The 12,291-nt window shown below is 35.7% G+C and overlaps 1 protein-coding gene across 3 annotated transcripts in view; it reads left to right on the top strand.

Moving 5' to 3' along the window:
- The window catches only part of METTL15 (methyltransferase like 15), a 162,448-nt gene that overhangs the window by 136,366 nt on the left and 13,791 nt on the right, over positions 1-12,291 (top strand). The window lies entirely within an intron of this gene.

Raw genomic sequence — 12,291 nt, 5'->3', positions numbered from 1 at the left:
CTGGGATGGTATATAGGAAAGTTCTCTGTGAGTTTTAAATACACTTGTCAATACACTTGTAAGCATTTTTGTCCTCTTTATATTCAGAATTGGGTTGTCTGGAGAGCAAATAAGTGCACTAGTCAGAACCCTGAGTATGGTTTCCTACTCATGAATACTTGCCCACAGCCAAACAGTTTGATTTATAATGGGCTGATAGCTTCATTCCAGGCTTTCCTTCCCTTAGGGATTATGTGACTTGTAGAAAGGAGAATAATAATCATTTTCTCCATTGGAACATGTAAGGTGGATCTTTTCGCAGCATTGATAGTTCATGCCTCAACTTGTATTTGAAATCACTTTTTCCAACAAAGTTGTTAATCTAGAAAGCAACCTTCAAAATAAAACATAAAATAAAATTTACATTAAGAAATAGTCATTGCTATGAAATTTTAATGGAACATAAACTTTCCTGATTAAGTTAATCAAACTACTTTGCTATCCCCTTATTCTCTTAGTAATCCACATGTTGCTTCCTCCATCTTCCCCAAAAAGCACTCTTTATATTAACGTTGACGTGATTAAGAAATAAGTGAAGAGATCAGAGTTTGATTATCACCCTGGTGGAAAATGGTATGGTCAAACCTATTGAATTGGATGGCTTGCCAGGGGGCCATAGTTGTCATTGCCACTGCATATGATAATGCACTTATTCTTCTGTCGTCTTAAATCTCTTGAGTGCAATCTGTTATACAGTGTGTGTTAGTATGGTAACTTCATGCCAACTAAATTATCAAATGACATTTCATAAGGAAATTTATTTCTCATTTTAATAAGTAATCTTTCCAAGAAACATTCTGTACAAGTAGTCCAACTCAGAAGAGGATGATGTGAAAAAGAAAAAGAAAAACCGAGAGAAAACCTGAAAATCTTCCTCCCTCTTAAAAAAAAAAAAAAATCTGTCTTGTCTCGGTTTGAAGTACCAAGTGGGGATCTGGGAGTACCTCAATCCCAAGTGGTGGTGGCCCAAACCTAATTTAACAATAATAATAATGCTAGCTAATACATAATGAGCAAATACTAGGCTCTACCCTAAATTCTTTTCATGTATTGACTCACTTAATTAGCCCAACAACCCCTGTGGCAGGTACTATTTTTGTCCCTATTTTATGGTTGAGGAAACTGAAGCACCATGAGGCTAGGTAACTGGTCTCTTGTCAAGTGGAGCTAGAATTGGAAGCTAGTAATGCCACTCTAGACACTGTGCTCTTATTTACGACACTACTCTAGATCCCTTTCTTAGGATTAAGATACAGCATGAACTGTTGCTGAAGAATGCTGACAGTTCCATCTTCCAGGATCTCACATACTCATGTGGGGGAAAGTCATATAAGCAACTGACTCTGGCATCCTGTGATAAAGTGCTATATAGAATAGAGTCATGAACAAAAAGTTATGGGAACCCAAAGAAGGGAGCAGTTGATATCAGTGTGGTGAGAGGGTTTTTGAAGAAAGGGTTTAGGTAGAAGTTATAGACATGGAGACCTTCGGGTAGAACCTTTTATGGGGAGAAGAGATGGCTATTTATAGAAAAGTCTCTGGCACCCAATAGAAACTCATTAATTGCAGAAATGAAATGATGAATGAACAAATTAATAAAAAGAAGGTAGGATTTCAGAGGGCTTAGGAGAATAGAAGATGGACGATTCAGGGTCCAATCCCAGGACCCAAGACATTTCCAAATCCTTGGAATTCCCCCATTATCTTGGGATCTTTTATCATAAATGTGACCTTGACTTGGCTCAGATTCTTTGTATAGTAATTTGGCGTCATCAAGTCCTCTTTGGTTCTTCCTGATTCCGGCTGAATTTCAAACTGCATCTGTGGAGCAAAAGAAGGGAAATGTATCCCTTTACCTCATTACTCCATTTCTTATTGTTTTGTACTTTGTATTCCTCTGCAAGTGAAAATTAAAGTGACCTGGCATTGTATGTTCTACACAATGTCAGTTTTCACATTGGTGTCAGTTTTGTAAAGATGTGTATAAATAGTCTGGCCGTTTCATCCTTCTCTTAACTGACTTAAAAAGAAAGAGAAAAGATTATTTGTCCTGTAACTAGTTATTCATAAGTTTTAAGAATTTGGTGGTAATATTTACAAGAATTCTCCATTTGAGAATCAAGATCAAGTGGTCTTACATATTAATTGCACTATCAACTCACTATTTAGATTGACATGATTCAGGTCTTGTCTAATTGGTAGGTGTAATAAAATGGCTTTGCTTCACCCAAAAATTGCTGAGAGGATCAACAGTGTGCAGTACCATTCCTAAAAGTACTAGTTTCAGACATTGACTATTATTTTTATATGTTGGGAACATTTTTTGAAGACAGCATTTGCTTTCATTTTCGGCTTTTAAAACGTTCAAGTCATGCCAAGAGAATGTCAAAGAAAGAGAACCCCACATGTTAAAAACTGTCAAAGATCAAATGTTATATTTCCAGGGCTGGGAGGGGGAATAAATGAATGAAAGAGTAGTTTTGATATCCAAACTTTAATCATAACTAAAAAAGTAAGAGTAATACTGCCAAATTATTTCCCATCATCTTTTGCTTCGTGCTGAAGTTGAAAACTTATGGACTATCTGAAAAATATATTCTTCAGAATTTAAAAAAATACGAATCTATATTAACTTTTGATGTCTTATCCTTCCCTTATTTCTTTATTTTTGTCAAGAATTTTAACAGTTTCACCATGTCCCAAACATTTTAATTTATTTTATCTCTGTAATCTTTATGTTACTATATATTGCCTCACATATTTTTAATCACTTGGCATCACTTCTACCGTGTTATAAACTGAAGAACAGAGTATATCCCCTTACATTTGTTTTGTGTAATAGCATGGAACACACAGTAAGCAATAGGAAATATCTGCTGACTTCCTACATTCTCCTAATATATGATTACTCATGTCTTTCTTATCAGCTGGACTATAAACTCTATGAGACCAAAGAATAGATATATCTTCTTCATGCTACATCCCCAAGACCTGATACAGAATTTGGCTTCTAATAGATGTTCAATTAATGTTTCTTGAATGAACAAGTAAACGTCCATTTCTTCATAATTCTCGTGATGTTTACAAAATGGGTGAAGCTAGGTACAACTCATAGAGAAAATCTTATAACCAACTAATTACTTTAGCATATAGGCAGTTTCTATTGTTAGGCAGACTCAGACATAAAATAGTAAGAGAAAATGTAATAATTTTCCTGACGCTTGTAATATCTTTCCTGTTCTCTAAAGGGTAAATCAAGTTCAATATGTCATATAATACTAGTTCAGTCTTCTATATTTTCAATTTCCTCATTATCAAAGCAGGGAATTTGACCCAACACTGAGATGAGACACCTATTTCATATGCACATTACATATTCATTTAATCATCAAATATTTATTGAGTCCACTTTGTGCGAGGCACTAATGAAGGCACACAAATGATTAAGACAAAGCTTTCACCTTCTCAAAATTAGCAGAAAAGAGATCTTTCCTAGTTGGGTAGTAGTCATCACAGTTAGTGCTTATTTGGATATATCAACATATTTATATTTTTTATTTCTTTCTTAGCTTAAAGTTCCCACTTCTTTCTGAGGTCGTTCTCCTTCTTACCCAAGTACGTATTTTGAGATATTTTCAATGAGGCTCTCTCTATAAATAATACATTCTCATACTTTGTCTAAATGTATCTTTATTTTCACCTCACTTTTGAATTATAATTTGGTTAGATACAGAGTCAAAAGGTTTATGATTTTTTTGGCTCAGCACTTGGAAGGTATTATTTCATTGTCTCTTGACCTCTATTATATTTGATGAAAAGTCTAGTTGTCATTATTGCATAGTTGGTCATTTTCCTTCTCGGGCTAGCCTTAAGATTTTCTTGTCATTGATGTTTAATTGTGATGTGCTTGGTTGTGACTGTTTTTATTGGTCATTAATTAAACAGAATAACTTGCTTAATATTTCTTCATTCCTGGAAATTTCAGACATTATTTCTTCCCATATTTACTTTCTTGAGTCCTGTGCAGCAGTGATTCACCATGTCTCATATTTTGTATGTCTTCGTATCTCTGTGTTACAATCTAGTAAGGTTTTTTTCTGGTTCACTAAATCTCTCTTAAAATATATCGAATTGGTTTAATCCATTTGTTGAATTTTAAAATTCACTAGTCATTCTTAAAAGTTCTATTTTTTAAATACCCTTGTGCTTATTCTTTTATTATAGTCTCTATTGATTATTTTAAATTTATTTTAAATACAGTCAATACATGTAATTATTTCATATTTGTGCTCATTTGTTCTATTATCTCGTTTTTCCTATTTCATCTGCTAATTTTATACACACATATGCATAAATGTATACAGTGAGCGCATCTTCAGTGGGTTTTACACACACCTTCCCTTTGGGAATCCTGCATGTGGCTTTATGCTTCTTTCTTCCATTCTTTCCTTCTTCTTTCCTACCTAATCAAATACCCGCCAAGAAAAAAGTGTCGTGTTAGGCTCTCTAGGTTACAGAAGTCAAAGACACTTTTAGGAAAACTTAAGTAATAAATGGTTATTATAAGCTATACATGATAATAAGAAGAAATTATTATAAAGCTATTCATTTAATAGGAGAGGCAGTTATTTAAGCTACATAACCAGGTCTCTGAGAGATTGGAAGGCAACTCGCACTATTCAGGAGACTGCATGACTTCGCAGCTAAACTCTCATGTTGCAGCCTCAACAGGGAGCATCTGTGGCTCTCAGCTCTAGTAAATTCCCATGATTTTGGTTTGGCTATTCTCTATCTCTAAGTGCTACGATTAACTTTTTTTCTAGGGCAATACTAGTTTCTGTTTACTCGGATCTTTTACTTACTGTTTTTACTGTTTTGTGGTGTCTACTTGTATATGCTTTTACTGTGTGTTTTAGTTTCTGCTTCTTTTGTCAGTTGCTTCTGTCTCTCTCCCTCCTTTCGCACTGCCCCATCTCTCTCTCTTCCTGGGGTTCAAGCCCCCTAACACGGAGGATCTAATTTGTACTGTAGTTATCCTTAGCTTTTCCTTGTTTGGCAGAGTTTTACACTTGCTCCATTTAACACGGCAGCTGTGGGATCATCGGGATTTGCATAGTGATAGCATGGTGATCAGAGCTTAAGGAACTGCCTAGGAGAATCCCACTCATATAATAGATTGTGCTTCAGGGTTGTAATTATTTAAATAATGCTTCACAGAAGAAGCAGTTCTTGAAATTGGCGGTAACTAGTGGTAAGTTTGGTTTTCCTTTTAAAAAAAATTCATCTACTTATATAAACAAAATGCGCCCTGTAATTCATGTCTGTTTTAGTAATCTTTTTGTTGAGATAGTTGTACAACTATTTATAACAGTTCTTCTAATGTGTTACTAAAGCATGATAAAATGTACAGTTTCCCAAAATCCCTGGTGGCAGTGAAACCACCCTACTGTCCAAGAAAACTGGCCTCATTTTGGGACCCTCTCCTCACCCCGCCCGTCACCAAATATAAGTACACTGAAACCTTTTCCTTTCTCTCTATAGTGTCAGTTCTACCAGGTTCATTAGATAGCTAGATAGATAGATAGATAGATAGACAGACAGACAGACATAGACATGGCTCTGGCTTAGACCACATTTCCAAGCTCTGTTTCCACATGTCCAGTGGCCTGCAGGGCATCTCCACCTGAAATTCTGTCACCATCACAATCTCAAAATGTATCGTATGGGAACTTAATTATCTTCTCCACTAAAACCAGTCTTTTCTTTCTGGATTTGTTGTGCTTACAGTAATACCTGCCTTCAGTTCAACTGCGGCCAGCCGGCTGGCTGACCGTGCACATCCGGCTTTTGACTCATACCAACACGGGTGGTAACAGGCCTCCTCTTGAGACTGTTCTCGGTTCCCAGCCAGTTTGGTTTCTCACGTGTTCTATACCCATTAGCAGCCCTAGTCCTGACCACCTTCTTCATCTCTTCACAGTCAGCGCCCAATCCCACTACCCTTTCATCTTGGCTATATTAGCACAGGTATGTTTCACTTCGTATCTTTCACGGTTCCCTTGGAACACTGTTCTTATCCATTCTCTTGGGAATCTTGCAGCACCATTCCCCTCACCCCACCCAAGTTCCAGATTTTTATCACCACTCCCTGCCACGTACAATTTCTCTCAGTCTTAATTCCTACTCTGCTACTAATTGGCTGTTACTCAAGACAAATCACTTTTTCTCTCTGGTCCTAGTTTTATTTTCTTAAAAAAAGGGTTTTTTTTAAGGTTTGTCCAGGGAAGGTTGGTCAGACCTCCCAGTCGCTAATGTTTTATGAAATATGACTGGCATTTTCCTAATCTCTGGCATGGATATTTCAGAGATGTCTTTGACTCATTTCTTTCTTATCCACAGTTTTCCATTTGATCAGTTTTGGCATTCTATTCTGATTGTGACTCTTGATTCAGTCCTCTCTTTTCCAAACCTACCACCACCACTGTTTATCTTTTCTTTAGCTATTACAATAGCCTCCTTAGAGGTCTACCTGCTTTAACTCTCCCCTCTCAAATACATCTGTTAAACATATTTGGGAGTGTCTGCCCACCCCATACTCTCTTTCCTTGGAATTGCACAGATCCCTACCAACTCCTGATGCCTGATAAAGAAAGCGTTGGACCTAGGCAGACATGTTTATACCAGGTCACTCCAGAAACAACTGAATGGGTGATGTAAATTCGGTACTTCTTTCAAAAATTTAAGGCACCAAACACAGAAACTATAATGATATGTTACTGAGAATGTAGAATTGGGAACAGATTTGTTTCTCTGTCAATCCAGAGCTAGGTGAAAGATATGATTATGAGTACTGAGAACCAAGAACGGAGTGAAGGAAATTAGTTTGCAGAAAGAACAGAGGTCCAGAAAATGGAGATATTCAGAGACACATACCCATGAACACATGCAACAACACATGTGGAAGGAGTGCTTGTCTGATAGTTTCCCATTTCCCAAGACCTAGTGGCATTTCCTGTAGTTGAAGCTTGATATATTTGGGTTCCTTCTCTGGCCTGACTCATTCTTTTCACACTTCTCCTTCATCATTCTCCTGTATTCTTGCCTAACTGTTCTATCCTTTTCCCCCAAACATATCTTATACTTTCCTTACTTATGTCTTTGATTGTGCCCTATTAGTAAGTTTAATTCTCATTGCCCTATTTCTATTATGACATTTTATAGCATAACATTGATAGTTGCTAGCATCAATTCAGTGTATCTGTTAAGCTATACCACTCTAGTTGTTGACCAATCTTTTCTGCTAAAACATTGAAATATGAATAAACAAGGACAAACACTACTCTTTTGATTCCAAAAATTTTTTTGTGATTCTTTCCTTTTGATGACTTCCCTTTTTCTACTTTCCTTGCCTTTCAACAAATTACAAAAAAAAGATGCATGTGTGCATATATATGTGTGTGTGTGTGTATATATATATATGTTACAAATGTATATATGATACAATGCACACACACACACCCCACAGAGGGTGCCCCCCCAAAAAATAAATGTATACACATTTTAAGAAAGGAAAAAACTGTATTAATTGTAATACTCAATATATACCTGGGAAAAGGAAAATTCCTTTCATCTCCGCTGGTTAAAAGCATACCCACCCCTAAATGCCACTTTATATTTTTCAAGATTACTTCCCTGATCTCCCAAGTTGGGTGTCATCTCTGATTTAAACCGCATAGCAGTTTATCTATTATGTTCCCCAGGGCAATGAAGCATGGCAGAATACATATAGGCTTTTGAGTCAGATAGAGCTGCATACAAATCCTGTTTTTGCTATTTAATGGTCCTGTGGCTTGGGCAAGTTATTTAATCTCTCCCTGCCTCAGTGGGAGAAACAGACAATAAACAAGTAATCGTTCAAATAAATAGATAATTATAAATTGTGTGAATCTTATGAAGAAGAAGTATGGGGTGAATGAGAGGGGGACCTAGCCTGAAGTGTTTTAGGGAGGCCTCCCTGCAGAAGTGTCCTTTAAGCAAAGCCTAGAAGAGTAAGAAGCCAAGTGACGGGTCTAGGAGAAGAGTTTTCAAGACAAAGAAACTAAGCATAAACAAAGGCACTAGGACCGTTCAGTATCTTATTTCATCACTAGTATTTTCTTCTTGTTTCATAGGTGTTAATTCATTTGTTGTCACTTTTAAAAAGTTTTTCATGTTTCATGTCATGAATTGTGCCCTATTAGTAAGTTTAATTCTCATTGCCCTATTTCTATTATGACATTTTATAGCATAACATTGATAGTTGCTAGCATCAATTTAGTGTATCTGTTAAGCTATACCACTCTAGTAGTTGACTAATCGTTTCTGCTAAAACATTGAAATATGAATAAACCAGGATAAGCACTACTCCTTTGATTCCAACATTTTTTTTTTGATTCTTTCCTTCTGATGACTTCCCTCTTTCTACTTTCCTTGCTTTTCAACAAATTACAAAAAAAGATGTGTGTGCATATATATGTGTGTGTGTGTGTGTATCTTACAAATTTATATATGATATATACACACACAGACACGGACACACACACGCACACACACACACCACAGAGGGTGCCAAAAAAAAGAAATGTATACATATTTTAAGAAAGGAAAAAAACTGTGTTTTTTAATTGTAATATTTAATATATACCGATAACAAAAGATGAATACAAGTCACGTTTGACTTCTGCAATTACAAGAAGTGCTCAAAGTGGTGACCATCAGCGTCCAGGCACTTCAGATTATGGCGAACAACTGATTGAGCATAAATAACATCTTTTAAAAATGAGTATACATTTTTTTTGGCACCCCTGGTATATCCCTGTTATATGTTCATAAGAAATCTAAACTCTAGTGCAATATTGGATATCTAAGCAAATAATTCTACAATGAGGCAGAATATTTTGCCGTTCCCATTATCTCATTTTTAACCACTCTTTCTTTCACCCTAGACTTCTGTGATGACATATTATCCTTTTTCTCTCCCTCCTGCCTCTCTGATTATGCTTTCTCAGTACCATTTCCTCTTTCTCTGCTTGTGCCTAAAGCTTTTTATTTGCTGGGGGTTTAATCCTTAGTTCTTTTTTCACTCTGCATATGATGTCGTGCATCTACATCTATTTCCACAGATCTGACATCATCTGTCTACCCATCTTCAACTCAAGTCTTTCTTCTGAAATCTAGACCAGTCTTGGCCCAAACTTTCTAAACATATCAATCTCTTTATCCCACAAGCATATGAAGTTCAGTGTTCCAGATCTCACCTTGCCTGGTGCCACTGACCCTTCCACTTTTTCTGTTTCCAAGGTACCTCACCACATTTACCCAAAAGCCCAAATCAAAACCTTCACATCAAACTTGAGTTGAAGTGAAAAGGTACATCACTAACACTTTTCAAATCTGCCTCCTAAATGCCTCTTAAATCATTGTGGATTTTTTTTCTGGGTTTTTCACTGTCATTGCTTTATTGTAAGCTTTATCATCTTTGCCAGCATTATTATGTTAGTCTTCTAAGTGGACTGCATACCTTCTGCTTCTCCCAACAGCCTCCAGCCCAAGCTCTGCCATAGTTATATGCATACAACATACTTAACAGTTAGATTGATATTTATAAAATACAAATCTCGTAATATCACACCTCTTCTTAAAATCCTTAACAGGTTTCCTATCATGTGTAGCACAAAATCTAAACTCCTTACCATGAAAAACAAGGCTCTCATTATCTGGCTTCTGTCTGTCTTTTTAACCCAATTTCTCCACCACCCTTTCTCCCCAACGCACTCCATGTCTATACCAAACTGCTCACCATTCAGGTTCCTAGAACTCAGTTTCTGCTTTCTCACTTTCATCCTTTGGTATATGATCTTCCTCCGAAGCATATATTTTTTATCACCTCTTCCCCGGCACCCTCCAAAAGTCCCTCCACTTCTTTCAAGACTAGGCTTATATAGCATTTCTTGGATCCTTTTGAACTTTCCTTTTTACCATCTTCCGGAAGTTGCTCACTTTTTCAATATATGTTCATGTATCTAATGAACATCTGCTTCATTACACTTTGTCTACCTTATAAATCGTGTGAACTCTTCAAAGATAGACTGAGCATGTCTAATGTACCTGAATAGCCTCAGCATCCACCTCTTAGGGAATGTATTACAGGGGTCAACTGGGTTAGATAAAGTAAGAACTATCGAGTCAGGAAGATTTGCACTGCCTCGGTCATTTACTAGCTTTGTAAATTTGGGCTTTTACCTTCGATGATTCTCTGTTTCTTCATTTGCAAATATGGATGATATTAAATCATGAATGATAATAACTGCCTCATGGGATTCTTGCATAACTAAATCAGGTAATGTCTTTTTAATGTCCAGTAGAGACCGATCTCCAGTAGATAATCTATTTTTAACTTTTGTTGATTGAGCACGTAAAAGTGAGTGAGTGAATACATTTGAGTGAATAGAACAAATGCTGTAAAACTTTTTATAATTGATTCACCAGGAAAGACTTCCTATACAAGCAGCAGTCGTTTTGCTCTTTGAAGGGATGGTTAAGAGATCAGCAGACAAGGATGTAGCAGTCAAGAAACAGGGGACCTGAGGCTTAAGAAGCAGTGTGCGAAAGGGTTAAGACTGGGGGTGCTTTCCCTTTCTTGTTGAAAACATTATTCAGTGCTATTCCTTTCAACTTCTCCCCCTTTTTGTTCATCACATTGAAGAATTCTAAGGATGGGCTGGCTGCCAGCTTACTGAAGGTGCATCAGCATCTTATTAGCTAGGTGAAGTTAGCCCTCACCCAATAAAGTCTAGGCTTGGATTCTGTAAAGAGAATATACATTATTATTATATACCTTACTATTGTTGAATAGACATTCTCTTGTTTATTATTATTCAATGAACCATTTTAGAGACAGCATACATTACAATGATTTTGAAAGTACTACATTTCTGCAGTCCATTAGGAAAGACAGGCCTAGACTCGTGTGTGATTCAGGTACCTAGCTCAGAATTTGAAGCTGAGAATGATAATCTAGCAGGTAGGACTTAAAAGTTGTTGACTTCATCTCTGTACTCTTTAGATGCAAAATGGACTTGGATGACAGACTCAAATTATTAAGCCACTATGTTGTATTGCTATATTGCTTACCCATTTTTCTTCGTTAGTCTTTTTTATTTATTTATTTTTTTATATGCCTCATCACCTTTGCATAGAAGTCAGGGTTCATGCCTCTGCATTCTATTGTGTCACTGAATAATGGAAAAAGAAATTAGTTTTGGAATTTTACAAAAACTCAGATTCAAATTTCAGCTCTTTTGTTTACTAGCTGTGTGAACTTGGACAAGTTACATAGCCATTCTAATTCTAAGATAGGGATAGTGATCCCTAACTTATAAGATTGCTGTGATGATAAGAAATTACATTTTTAGACTACCTGTCCTAGTGGTAAGCATATGATAGGCCCTTGAAAAAAGCTATTCCACTAAAAGAATTTATCCTTATAGTGATAGAATCTACTACACAAATACATGTAAAAAATAACTAAAATTCACGATTATAGAGAAAATGTGAGATTTTCTCTATTTGAAAAGCATTTTCATTTATAAGTCATACATTGTTAAGAAATTCAAATGAAAACTTTAAAAACCTGTAATACCACTCTATTACCATAGCACAAATATTAAAATTTTGCATATTCCCTTTATCTCTTTCTCTTTACTTATTCTCACATTTTTTTCAATTGAAATATTTGAATGCATATAATTTGGGATTTTTTTTTCACTTAATAGTTTATCATGTTACTTAATTTTTATGCCAGTATACTATATACCAGTAAGAAATACCATAATTTACTTAATCATGTTCTCATTATTATATATTTGGCTTACCTTCCAGTGGAGGGTATTATTAAAAGCCATATAATAAATATTTTTGTGCATATTTAAGGGATTTTTGAAGGGAGGGGATACTTCCTCTCTAGGCTAAATCCTCTAAGTGAGATTAATGACATATATATATAATGACATATATAGATGTACATATATATATATTAAATAGATAGATATATGCCATTAATGTATTTTAAATATCCAGTAGAGACAAATCTCTAGTAGATAATCTATTTATTTTTAACTTTTGTTGATTGAACACATAAAAGTGAGTGAATATGTGTGTGTGTGTGTGTGTGTATATATACACACATATATATATATATGTGTATATATATAT

Source organism: Rhinolophus ferrumequinum, chromosome 11 (genome assembly GCF_004115265.2).
Source record: "Rhinolophus ferrumequinum isolate MPI-CBG mRhiFer1 chromosome 11, mRhiFer1_v1.p, whole genome shotgun sequence".
In the NCBI taxonomy this organism is placed as follows: Eukaryota; Metazoa; Chordata; class Mammalia; order Chiroptera; family Rhinolophidae; genus Rhinolophus; species Rhinolophus ferrumequinum.
Note: the sequence above shows the minus strand (reverse complement) of the source record. Positions and strands in the feature narration are given on the sequence as shown.